The sequence below is a fragment of the Gopherus evgoodei genome, chromosome 10 (genome assembly GCF_007399415.2).
Source record: "Gopherus evgoodei ecotype Sinaloan lineage chromosome 10, rGopEvg1_v1.p, whole genome shotgun sequence".
Classification (NCBI taxonomy): domain Eukaryota; kingdom Metazoa; phylum Chordata; order Testudines; family Testudinidae; genus Gopherus; species Gopherus evgoodei.
In genome coordinates, this window is record NC_044331.1 from 82,001,336 (window position 1) to 82,014,693 (window position 13,358).

Genomic DNA, 13,358 nt, shown 5'->3' on the forward strand with positions numbered 1-13,358 from the left:
ACAGAGCCCTTCTGCCACCCCTGCAGCTGAGGGGACCCTTCTTCGCACGCCCCAGCTATGGGAGGCTGGCGCTGCTTTGGCAACGTGACAAGGGGAGGGGGGGCTCTGCAAGGCTCCGGCTGTGGAAAGCACCAGCCCTGCCAGCTCCGCAGCAGCCGGGGCTGACCATGAGCCGGTGCCCGGGCCGCCGGGCTGCTCCCCGCCAGCCAGCCGCGCTCCCTCCCCGGCGCTCTCCGGAGCAGTCTGCGATGCGAGCGGGCGGTGCGGGGCGCTGCTCCCGGGGAGACCCGCGCTAAGCTCCGCCACGCATCGAGGGGGCCCGGCTCCGCCGCGGCGGAGGGACCGGGAGCAGGTGCCGGGACTCTGGGAGCCGAGTTCAGCCCACAGGGACCGTGCCAAGCAGGCCGCCGCTTGCAGCAGCACCGCCCAGGAGCCGGGGGTCGCGGCGTGGGCCCCTCTCTGGCGTGGGCTGCCGCCCGTGGGCGGATCGCCGCGGCGGTGCCATTCCCGGGCGCTTCTCCAGCTGAAGGATCCCGGCGGGCCGAACAGCCCCGCCCGCCGCCCCCCTTCCCCGGCTCCCAGGCAGGTGAGTTCCGCGGAAACCTCGAGCTGGAGGCAAATTGAGGAGAGTCGCGAGTGGGATCTTTGGGGTTGCAGCCTGGGTTGCAGCTGGGCTGCGTGGCCGGAGGGCGGTGCACAAAGACCAGCCCCAGGGGCTGCGCTGGGCTCACACCTCACGATTCAAATCCCAGAGGCAGCTTGTGTCTCAGCCAGGAATTTGTCCTCGTGTTAGGGGCCACTCAGGAAGAGCGCAGGGCTGGAAGGATTTCGGGGCGGGCTGCGTGCTCCACACACCCCAGGGAAAGTCCTCTGGGGGCCGGCAACCCGCGCTGCCTTGGACGCAGCAGGATAATACAGCAGCTGTTATGGCTAGAAATTGTCACCAATGCAATGAGTTGTGAGGCGCTCAAGAAATTACAAAAAGAAAAGTTTTCCGGACAGTCGCCCACTTAGAGACACCCAGGGTGAATGGATTCACACGTGTGTTTGTGTAACACGTTTCTGCAGAATTTGTGGTGAACCTCAAACTCGTGTCACTAGTGGAATATATGTAGTAGAGTAGGGATGGGTTTTCAACTATAAGCAGTTCAAACCTGACCAGACATGAATTCAGCTGTTCTATAAATCTGATGTGGATTATATATAACTGGAGGGCAGCTGTGAGGAACGTCTGGTGAGTTCAGCATATACTAGAGACTTTCAAGGTGATCTAGTTAATATGGAGATATGCCTATCTCATAGAACTGAAAGGTCATCAAGTCCAGCCCCCTGCCTTTACTAGCAGGACCAAGTACTGATTTTGCCTCAGATTCGTAAGTGGCCCCAACAATGATTGAACTCACAACCCTGGGGGTTTAGCAGGTCAATGCTCAAACCACTGAGCCATGTAGCCTCAATGGTATCTTCAACTGTGGGGACCAGGTGCTGCAGTAGATTGGTGATGGCTCATGGGGGTTTTCTCCTCTCAGTAAGACGGACCATTTTACCATCGGATGAGGGTTTGGTGAACTATGGAGAATGACTGGCTGGTTTCCCAGGGTTTAGGCTTAGAGATCCACAGCAGAAAAAGCCACCGTCCTCTTACCGCCTCGACTCCCCCTCCACCACAAAAAAACCCCACCCTTTCAGAGACCAAACACTAGGTGTGGAGAGTAAGATGCTTTTAGAGACTAAAGGCAAGGCTTCAAGGTCAGGCGAGGGGACTACTGGCAGGGCAGCCTAGACCCAAGACCATCTCCTTCCCAAGCACCTGGCAGTGACCAGCTGATCCCTGCAATGCTGCCGGAGTTTTAACGGATCCTTAGAATCCTGCTCCCACTTGGCGACTGGAGCAAGACGGTGGGTGGACGCAACAGAGGGGGAAGGCCTTTGTGTCTCCCCTCCCAATGCAGTCAGGATCCCCGTAGCCAAGCAGAAGTCTCTGTGGCTGCTTTGGCATGGGTTTTACTTGTCTTTCTAGTGACTCCAGCACTGGGGAAGGGTGCAGGATTAACAGACCTGGCACCATGGCATCTCTTTTCCCAGAGCAGTGGTCATTGTTATTTATGTCTATTGCCTGCAGATGTGTGCACCCTGCTGTACAGATGGCCCCTCCCCCAACGACTTTGCAGGCTGAATGCACTATGCCTTGGATCATGAGAATGGATCAGTCTAGGGGTGTAGAGAGGGGGAAGCTCTTCAATATGCACCTCCAATGGCTGTCTGTGGGGGGCTCCCTGTGGATCTACATCCACAGATGGAGAGAGGGCAAGGAAGGGAGAGCTGGGAACCTGAGGGTAGCAGTTGGGCTCCATAGGCTTCTTCCAATCCCCCAAACCCATAGGGCAAACAGGAGCAAGGCAACACACTTAATCTTCCTCCTCTGCTCCAGGGATCACCGCCCTCCATGGGCTCAGGGGGCTGCTGCTGTCAAGGAATACTAACAGCACAGCCGTATTGTCCAGGGTCAGTAAGAGACTCCAGAGTGGCTGGGAGACAGACTGGAAGCAAAGAGAGAGCCTCCATGCAGTTGCCCCAGGAGATTTCCTTGAGATCCCCACAGGATCAGCGAGCTGCTTGCATGTATAAGGGCTGCCGGATGCAATGCCAGCAGCCAGTAATATTGAGGCTCCAATCCTGCAGTCCAGCCCCTGCTACCCACCTACAGCCCTTTGCAAGATCCTGCCCATAGCTTTTATCAGGGGGATGTACTGGGGTGGATGTCAGCCATCAATGCTGCAGGAGAACCAAGTAGCTCTGAAGGTGACCTGTAAAAGAAAGAATTTGGATTCAGTCTCCTTTGTTTTGCTTCTTTATGGGATCTGAAAGGTGCATGCATGAGTGAGTGTGTTGGCACGCAGGGTTCTTTTTCCCCTTATAAATGTCAGGCATCTCAAGTCTTTTCTTCCCTGTTTTTGCTGGATAGCTCCTTGGCTGACTCAGGGATGTGGATTAGGTGCTTTCCAAGTCTTTAGCTAAAGGCGCTCGTTCCATAGTAAAGAGAGCTCTTTCCCAGATTCTGAAGGGACCGTTAGATAAAACTGAATAAAAATCACAAGCAATCCCCTCTCTTCCTCGATACCTTTCATGTTATAAGCCCAGTAGTTCATGGAGATGAGGCCTGAATTTTTAATGTAAAAAAAAATCGAGACACATTTTGAAAATAGAAGAAAACATGCCTGCTCCAGCCTTTTTTCCAACAGGAAGAGGCAAAGAAAGGGCACAGCCCCCATAGTTTTGTCCTTTTCCAATTACCTCCAAGTAACAAGCCAGGGTCACGATATGCTCTGAACATCAGCGCCCCCGCTCCTTCTAGACCAGTGGTTCTAAACCTATTTATCATGGTGGGCCACCTATGCAGCTCTCTCTGTGTTATGGAGGACACATCCACACAATATATACGCTCCCTGTCTGGCCCTGAGGATGTCACATGGGACACAGCTGTGTGCTGACTGGGCCGCAAGCAGCCTGCAGGTTGAGAACCCCTGCTCTAGGCTCAGAGCAGAGTGACTATCCAAGTGCACACGGAAGCCTCTGACGGTTCTTTGGTTACGAACAAGTGATCTGGGCGCAGCTCCAAATCGAACAAGGGCTGTGCCTAGGGCTTTGAAATCTCTGTGCTCAGGCAAGCGGTGCCAGCCACTCTGCCTTCTGGATGCTGCCATTTCAGATTAGGTCAGTCATTCATCGCAGATCGATTTCTGCAAAGCTCCCTCCCCAGAGAACAAGGCGGAATTTGTTATCGGTGGCAGGTGCCGAGGGACCATTAAGCGAGGACCTCTCGCTGCAGCGTGCGTCCTATGGACCAGAGAGCAGCAAGTCACTGGAGATGGCAGTGGGGCCCATGGGGAACGGGGAGCTGAGGACACGACTTACCTGCCTTGTTCTGTGGTGTGTAGAACAAGCGATGTTATTTTTCATACTGGGTATTTATTATTTGTGTACAGCCAGCCTGATCTCTGTGAGGCACAGCGCAGCGTTAGTGGCAGCAGATACGGGCAAGTGAACAGACAGCCCGAGTCCCGAATCGCAGCAGGGCTAACGGCCCATTCCAGTGGAGGTCAATGAGAGATGTAGCGCTCAGCTCCCTTGAACACATGAAGACCCCATGTCTGAATCCCGCTGCCTGCACAGCAGGATTTCTGCTGCTCTTCAGCACTGGAATGGGGCTCTCTCCTTGATGCCCGTGCTCTTGGATGTGAGCTATATGCTTAGAGTCAGAGAAAACAGCAATGCTGAGAGCTGCTCGGGGGTCTCCCTAAGAGATCCCTGACCCCTCAGAGACGAGCCTGTCGTGGAGCGAGTGCCTGAACAGAAGTTATTCTAATGCACCTGGGATCAGGGCCCTTTGTGCTAGCTGCTTTCTAGTCACATAGTAAGAGAGAGGCCCTGCCCCAAAGAGCTTCCACTCTAAACAGAGACAACAAAGGAGGGGAAGCACCTATCCAGAGGTCACTACTGGGCCTAGAGCCTAGGTCATCCAACTCCTAACCCAGAAGCCTGAGCTCTAGACCACACAGCCACCTGCAACAGTCTCTTGGTCGTATTTTGGGCCAGAAAGAGAACCAGAGGCTAATGTGGACTCCTTAAAAGACTTAAGAACGCCCCCTCCTTGAGCCAGTGGTCAGGTTGGGATTAAGTTTGCATCCCCTGCGGAAGACAGAAATTTCTCCCTGAGCTGTATCAGTAAAGGGAACCGGGAACTGGGTGTTCAGTTACACCTCCGTCACTGGGGCTACCCCCACCTCTCCGAGATCAAAATTCAGCCCCTCCAGGAGAAGAGGGCACTCATACTACCCCCTCCCTCCAGCTCTCCAGGCCATTTTAAAGTGACACTCTCAGCACCTTCCATCTCACCTCATGATCAGCCCGGCACTTACGCAGCAACCCAGAGGCACGAGGGGGAGTGTGGTCACACGCTCTGTACCTGTCGTTTTTATTTTTATCTGGGCCGAGCTGTGAATGTCAGTGCTCACAAAGGTGAAAAACTGGGATGGCGCCAGCTAGGCAGGGCAGAGGAGGTTGGGATTGAGCTTCCTGGCCCAGTCCTGCCAATGGCCCTCTACCCAGACACACAGCCTTCCCCATGCCCACTGGGCACCTCACTTCTAGCCTGCACCCACCCTACTATTCCAGCCATTGGTCTGACCCAGCTCTGCCAATGCACCTCAGAGCTGTCCTGCAGCCCCTCTCCCAGCCCCCATTCCAGCCCTGGACTCCCCACCCACACAGCTCTGCCACTGCCCCTCAGTCCTCACCTGCAACTCCCTGCAGTTGTAGTCCTGAGCCTGACATCGTTCTGCTAACACCTCGGTGCTAACCTGCAGCATCTCCTGCTGGTCCAGTCCTAGGCCCCTACACACAGCTGCACCAATGCCTTTCAGTCCTGATCTACAACACCTTTTTACAAGGGCCACAAATCTAATCCATGGGATGAGAAGGAGTCTGATGCAGAAACTGATCATGGGCAGTAAGGCAGCGAAACCAAGAGGTGTAGGAGCATTTGGGCTGTATTAGGTCCTTTTGTTTGTATTACGGTAGCACCTGGGAGCCCCAGTCATGGACCAAGGTGCCACTGTGCTAGGTGCTGTACAAACAGAACAAAGGTGGCTCCTGCCCTAAAGAGTTTGTGTCACTCTCCCTTTCACTGTTTAAGCACAGAGTGACCTTGGCCTTTTGGAGGAGAGGGACTTCAGCATCTCCCCAGTTTCACCCCATTACTGCCATTGGATGCACCCATTCTCTGGTCCAGGAGGGCTGGAGGCAGCTCCATCCAGGACTATCAGCAATACCCCTCTGAGCATCATGCAGATTGAGTCAGTGAAGAGCATGGCAAAGTAATTCCACTCCCAGGGGTGACGTTTCCAAAAAGCGCAGGACCTGAATTCTATGGTGCTGCCATAATACCCTCAGAGCAACACTGATTGCAATGTTCTTTACGAAGCTAGCACCACCAGGCAACGCTGCTCAAGGAGTCACACACTTGCCCAGGGCCTATTTTGGTTCAGGATTTACTCTTTCCTAACCCATCTGAATCAAAACCAGCTTTCATAATATATAGCTGTAACTCAATAATGCTGCTTTGCTTCAAGCTAGGCTTGTTTTGAAGATCTCATTGCGACTTTTAAAAAAAACAAGCCAAGCTTGAAGATTGCACCTGAGGCTGTATAAGAAATTCCAATGTATATTTACTCTAGTATTCATTGATAAGTCAAATATTTTAAAGCAGAAGCTCAAGAGGAAAAGCTGAGCTTCAGCCTTTTCTGTCTATGTCCTGCCTTTTGAGTGCTTGATTTCTCAGCGTTTGGCCAAGCTTTTTGCCTGGAATATGTAGATCTGTTTTATAAAAAGGTCAATTTGCAGATAATTTACATCTTTTGATTGCAGTTTGGTCTCCTTCAAACTGCATCACTTCCTAATCAAAGAGCAACTGAAGGAGCTCTCCAGTCCCCAGACTAATAACGACAGCAGTTTTCTGTATCTGTATATTTCAGTGACAATTAGATGAGGGATTTCTCACCCTTTTGGTTGGCTCATAAATCAGTCTCTTTGAAGTAAAGCAAAACTCTGGTGCAGTCTCCGCTAGCAGCCCGCTCCCTGCTCAAGCAGTCTCTGACAGGTTTAATATGCTGGAGAGAACTCCTGGAAATTATTTTTTCAATTAACTCTGGCTAATTTTGCAACAAATGCAAACCCTAATTTGGCAGTGGCTCATCTGGGGATAAGATGCTGGGAGCTTTAATTGGATAGATTCCAGTTGGATGAACCTTTATATTACAAAATGATCGCGTAGCATTTGTAAGCATCACATGTTCATTTTAATAAACATGGTAGTATGGTAAATAACTACGGTAGCCGTTACAGCTTTGTGCAATTAAAGTGTTACCAGACTAGAGACATGGATGTGCTCTCCAAGAAAGATCAGACCAAATGAACAATCCTAAACACTGGATCATTTCGGGATGCAGCTCTCCTTCACCTCTATATTGGATCAAATCAGAACCCTGGATCCAAACACCTACGAGCTCTGAGGAAGTTTGGATCCAGCTGAGACCCCATTCCTAGTATTTTTGGCCAAAATTTTCAAAAGTGAGAAGTGATTTTGAGTGCCACAGTGTTTGGGTGACCAATCTGAGATCCTTAAAGGGACTCTTTGCTGGGGGAGAGGAGGTGTTCAGCACTTTCGGAAAATCAGCCCTCTTTAGGAGGTCTCAAATTTGGCCCTTAAAAATTGACACATCCAAACTCTGTAGTCACTTTTGACTCGCTTGTCTGTGTAGATGTTTGTAGCACCTTGCAAGGTGGACAGAACTGGGTAATATGCCTCAAAAAACAGTTGGTGAGCTTTCCAGTGACCCTCCCCGCTGTTTGCATTTCAGAAGTCACCAGCACTCTGGTGGTGTATTCATGGAACGAGGCCTGGCAAGTCACATTTATGTGCCATGAGGTTCCTTCATATTCTGTACGATGTGTAAAGAATGAAAGACACAACAGTGGGGGAATAGTGAGCTTAGTTATCCACACAGAGCAGGATACCATTCAAAGGAAGGGGGGGGTTGAAGCAGTAGGCAGAAAACAAAAGAATCACATTTCACCTCTGTGCCTCAGTTTCCCCATGAGGCTACTAATCCCCTACTTTCCAGGGAGGCTCAATTCAGTAGTGTTTGGAAAGCGCTTTGAGACCCTCAGATGAAAGTTGCCACTGGTGTAATGAGTTTTATTCGTTATCATTCTATTGTATGCTCTTCCATGAGCTGTGGGTCAAAATGGGTCTGCTCTTGGGTTTAGATTAGCTCAAGTGCTTCTCAGACCTCTTGGATCTACAAAGCAGGCTGAAATTCTTGTGCGAAGAGCCTTTTTTATGGTTGAATTGAGGAACTGGCATAATTAACACAACATGGGCAACAAGGAAAGATGGCAGCCAGAGAATTCCCCTGGTTAAATATTTGCCATTTTGAACCCTAATCTGGCCCGCGCGGTATCATCCAAGGCTCACCTATAAAAATCACGGGACGGCTACGAGTTCTAAGCACCAGGTTTAACCTACCTACTGTGTCTGAAAGTCCTCACTGACATCCCAGCAGAGTCTTCAGCTCTTCAACCTTTCAGAAGAGATGCACACTGCATGGAGTGAGTGTAAATCTTTCTGACAAGACCTGTAGCCAAGGTGCAGCCTGCTTTGCGTGGCCATTAGTGGCCCCTGTCTGATCCTCAGCTTAAGGATAAGGATTTATCCTGGCATCCTTGGCCAGCCTTCCTCCTCTCCCTGAGGTAGTGCAATGTGCTGCTGCCTTTGTTCCCCAGAGATGGCTGCATTTCAGTATATTATATATAGCACAGGGGTTGGCAACCTATGGCATGCATGCCAAAGGTGGCACGTGAGCCGATTTTTGATGGCACGCAGAGTGGGCTGAGCCACTCAGCCCGCCGCTGATCTGGGGTTCCAGCTGCTGGCCCCTTGCCAGCCAGGGTCCCTGCTGCAGCCCCACTCATAGACTTTAAGGTCAGAAGGGACCATTATGATCATCTAGTCTGACCTCCTGCACAATGCAGGCCACAGAATCTCACCCACCCACTCCTGTAACAAACCCCTAACCTATGTCTGAGTTATTGAAGTCCTCAAACTGTGGTTTGAAGACCTCAAACTGCAGAGAATCCTCCAGCCAGTGACCCCTGCACCCTGCTGCAGAGGAAGGTGAAAAACCTCCAGGGCCTCTGCCAATCTGCCCTGGAGGAAAACTCCTTCCCGACTCCAAATATGGCGACCAGCTAAACCCTGAGCATGTGGGCAAGAGTCACCAGCCAGCACCCAGGAAAGAATTCTCTGTAGTAACTCAGATCCTACCCCATCTAAGATCCCATCACAGACCACTAGGCATACTTTGCTCACCTTGCTTCCAGTTGGAGTTCCAGGGCAGGCCCCCTGCCAGACAGGGTCCAGGCCTCTGGCCCTACCAGCCACCAGTTCCACTCACCTCAGCTGCTGATCTGGGGTTCCAGCTGGTTAACAACTGATCGCCCAGAAGCCTGTGTGCAGCTTAAAGTATCCAAGTACATGCCACCAGACATTGGAAAACTCAGCAAGGAAAAGCAAGGGCAAGGATCACACTGAACTAAGAAGATCTGCATTTTAATTTAATTTTTAAAAAAGCTTCTGAAACATTTTGAAAGCCTTGTTTACTTTACACATAACAGTAGTTTAGTTATATATTATAGACTTACAGAGAGACCTTGTAAAAATCGTTACAATGTATTAGCAGCATGCAAAGCCTTAAGTTAGAGTGTACACACGAAGACTCGGCACAGCACTGCTGAAAGGTTGCTGACCCCTGATATAGCATGTACCATACCTTGAGTTCTTTCCGGATGAAAGCTACTATATAAATACAGGCTGTTAATACTGAACAGGCTGCCAATGTATTAATGGCCTCTTCGGATACAGGACTTTTTAGCTTTTAAAACCAAGCAAAATATGACTGGGATAATTGAAGAAAGGCCAAGTTCTGAGAGGTGCTGAGCCGTCAAGCACTTGCTGCTGACACCGGAAAGGGTCAGGGCCTCTCAGGATCTGGCTCTGAATGCAAAAGCTGCTCTTAGCCAGTATCTGCCGATTCCGTACCTGGAGCTAGTTCTGGTACCCAGGGGGCAGCAGGCTCAGTGGGTGGAGACGATATCGTGACTCAGGACAGTCTGCTCTTGTTTGCGAGCAAGCAGCATTAGGGAATCTGCACAACAGCCATGTGACTCGAGCGTTCACAGCCATTTTCACAGCGTGGGCCACACCCTAATCCGTGGGTAGGTTTTTCTGCCAGAGGCAGTAGGGGCAGCAGTCTGAGCACTGCACTGGGAGCCAGGTCAAGTCCTAGCTCTGCCTCTTGGGCAAGTCGCTTCACTTCTCTAGGCCTCAGTTTCCCCATCTGTAAAATAGGGATCATGATACTCATCCTACTTTGTACACTGCTTTATTATCTATGGGAGGGATGGAAATTGCTCAGACCTGCTCCATTCCCACTGGCAATTGTGTAACATCCCTGGGGCAACTGCAGGTTAGTTACAAGGACAAAGGAACCTTAGGAAAATATTTATATGTTTTAGCTTCTTTCAGTGGTACACCTCTACCCCGATATTAACGCTTTCTGGGACTTGCATGCCCCATTGTCCAGAGGAGGAAATGAAGGCTGTTTTTGCTGGTGCGCAGATCAGGGAAATGGGAGTCTGGACTGCTGGGTTACTTTGAGTGTAAACTCTTTGGGGTAGAGACAAGGGGGCCTAACGGGGGTCTCTAGGCACATCTGTAATAGCTGTCACTGGATTCTCTCCCCAGCTCTGTCGCCGATGCTCTTGCTTGATCTTAACCTCACTTTGCCTTTGTTTAGCAATCTCTACAATGGGGATGAGAACAGCTGTCCTGCCTCCCAGGGGGGCTGGGACGTGCCAGGCACATTCAGAAAATGTGAGGCTAGTTTAGCTTCAAGACAACTGGCGACAGCAGTTCAGGGTATCACGAACCCTGAAGCTTGAACATCAGCACGCCGCAAAAGCTGCAAGGTTAACCTCAGCCCCCTCAGTGCCTTCTCCTGTGATCTCCCTGGAAGGAGGTAAATATCCATCTACCGCACAGCGCAGAAGGATGAGATGAATGATATGCGATGGTTGCTGCTGAGAGGCTGGTTAAGTGCAATTGAACAGACGTCTTTGTTCTTCACCTCTAGACGCCTCCTGACAGTGGCAGGAGCATGAACACAAATCAGTTACCATTGCTAACAAATGTGCTGCACCTATGCAGCTGACTGCAAAAGGAAGCGTTTGCAAAGGCCTTGTAGCTCTCCGGCAAAATACAGGGGCTAGGTCCAGTGCAGTGCTCTCTGGAGCCCCAAGTCGATGCTCTCCAGCCCTCTCCCTCTCAGCAATGACTCCTGGATGGACTGGGGCATCCGTCAGGTTTATTCTGGGAACAATTTGCTCATGTAAATCAGGAGGAGGTAGGGAATAGGAAGCCCATGAAGCATGAGATTATATAAACTGAGCCAGAGGCAGCTGCTGCACGGTCTGTAATTAATTCATGTCTGTAAAGTTCTTTGACAATCCAGAGTCCAATGCAGCCCTGGTGTCAGCAAGCCAGGCTAGATGCACGCGCTGACAGCAGGGCCCCAAAAGCTCTAGCAATGCTAAACATTATTTTTCCCCTCTGTAAATCTGAGCAGCACTGGACACCCCAGCTTGGCTATTTGGAACAGGAACACAGAAACATGGAGTCTGCTTTGGAATTCATTTCTAACTACTCATTCTGAGTACACTGCTTGGCACAGTAACAGACTGGCTGAGGTTGATATCCCTTCTGCCCCTTACTAGATGGAATAAGCATTGCTCAACTGTGTGTCATGGGCCCTATACTGCTAACAAAGATTCTCCTGTAGAGTAAGCGATCTGTGCTTTTGGAGCTAAGGGGAGCAGAGTTCTAGCCCAGCTATCACAATGATGTTCCAAGTGGCCATGCAGTGTGTCATTAGCAGGAGTTTTGCTGGCCAGAGTGGTAGACGTTTTCACCCCACTCCTGCCCCCTCCCAAGCGGCTGAGAGGAAAAAAACACACTCGAAAAACAGCTGGTCAGTTATGCTTGGAGCATGTGTGTGTATGCACATATACACAAGCCAAGCAGCACAGCACTTCAGTGCTCTCTGGAAGTTGGCACCCAGGATAACCCCCTGGCTCACCCAACCCTAGAACCAGCCCTGGTCATTAGCAATAACCTTCCTGTTCCTAGGTGGCCATGGATTTGTTACATTATCTTCTTGGCTACAAACAACATGGCCTCCAGATTTTGCATATTCTATAGCCACATGTAACTTTTGCTCGAATAGCAAATACTGTCATTTATTATTTGTATTGTGGTGACACCTAGCAGCCCCCACAGAGTCAGGGCCCCACTGTGCTAGGGGCTGCACATACTCATAGTGTGAGACAGTCCCTGTCCCAAAGAGCCCAGAGTCCAGACAGGCAAAGTCAATAAAGGGGGCCCGTAAAGGAAGCATTATGATCTTCCTATTACAGTGGGGGGAATGAGACCACAGATCTTGAAAGGTACTTCGGTGCTTAACTCCCATTGATTTCTATGGGACTTAGGTGCCTAAATAAAGCCAAGGAACTGGGCCTACGTCACTTGCCCAGAGTCACAGAGGAAGTCAGCACAGAGTCCGGAATTGAACCTAGATCTCCCAAGTCCCAGCCCAATGCCTTAGCCATTGAAACAGCCTTCCTCTCCCAATAATGCATAACCACAAATGCAAATAATGATTAATAATGTTTCCCACCTGATTTTTTGACCAATTGCTCGGCAGAGCTCGAGAGGGTTGTTGTGTTAGTTTGATATTTTTGGATGCAGCGATCTGGCAATATTTTATGACGACTTGAAAAATTCTCTGGTAAAACAAAGTAGTTTTTGAGGGGGAGGCTAAACTTTTTGTAAATCTAGTAAAAATTCAGATTATGGATTTTTTTTCCTCTTACAACACAAGCTTTTGTTTAATAGAATTGAGGCTGTACACAGAGTTTTAAAACCATTTGTCAATGTAAAGCTAGTGGAACACATAGGTAGCTCTGGCTTAAACTCAAATATCTATTAAGCAAGCAACACAATTAGAAAAGTACGATAATGCTGTTTAGTACTTGGCGGTTTGTTCTTCCATTAGCCATAAGAGGCTAAGTCACCACCAATAAATCATAGTGCTGTAGGATAAACTGCCCCGAAACACAAGTAGAATTATTAGATTTCTGGCATCATTTCTAACGTGCAACAGATTAAAAAAAAAGCTATAGATGAAATGCCATGTTGCATTTTTTTTAAAGTAAGTTACATAAGGTAATTCATCCAGGCTAGTCTGTGTCAGTGTTATCTGTGTGTGTCAGGAGTTGCGCCTTGTTGTTTATTCATGTGCATGTGACAGCAAACTACAAACCCCGCAAAGATTTAGCATGTGAATAAGTTAACTCATAGATGTGGTTCTAGTAAATTCAATGAGACAGCTCATGTGCGTGAAGTTACTCACAGGAATACACTTTCGCAAGATTGGAGCCATAAAACCATGCACATCCCCCAAGACTGAAAAATCACCTATCAGCTGTGTACCTTGTTTTTCTGGTACTCCACTGAGCCCCTCTTCTCTCTTGTTTTGAAACCACCTTTCCAAAGTCGGTGGGCCATGAAGGCACTTCCTACCTGTGCCAGGGTAGAACACTCCCGTGTCTTGCCTTTGGCAGTTTGCCTATGACAAACACTGTGATACTGTTCCAAGGTATTGTGGAATATTTAGCATAAGTGA

At 49.7% G+C, this 13,358-nt stretch overlaps 1 protein-coding gene across 2 annotated transcripts in view; it reads left to right on the forward strand.

Annotated features, from left to right (window-relative positions):
• Positions 1–481: 481 nt before the first annotated feature.
• The window catches only part of LOC115659139 (testis-expressed protein 2-like), a 34,874-nt gene continuing 21,997 nt past the window's right edge, over positions 482–13,358 (forward strand). For both annotated transcript variants that reach the window (XM_030578995.1, XM_030578998.1), the window contains exon 1: positions 482–586. The gene's annotated coding sequence lies outside the window, so the exon portion shown is untranslated. The remainder of the gene's footprint in view (positions 587–13,358) is intronic.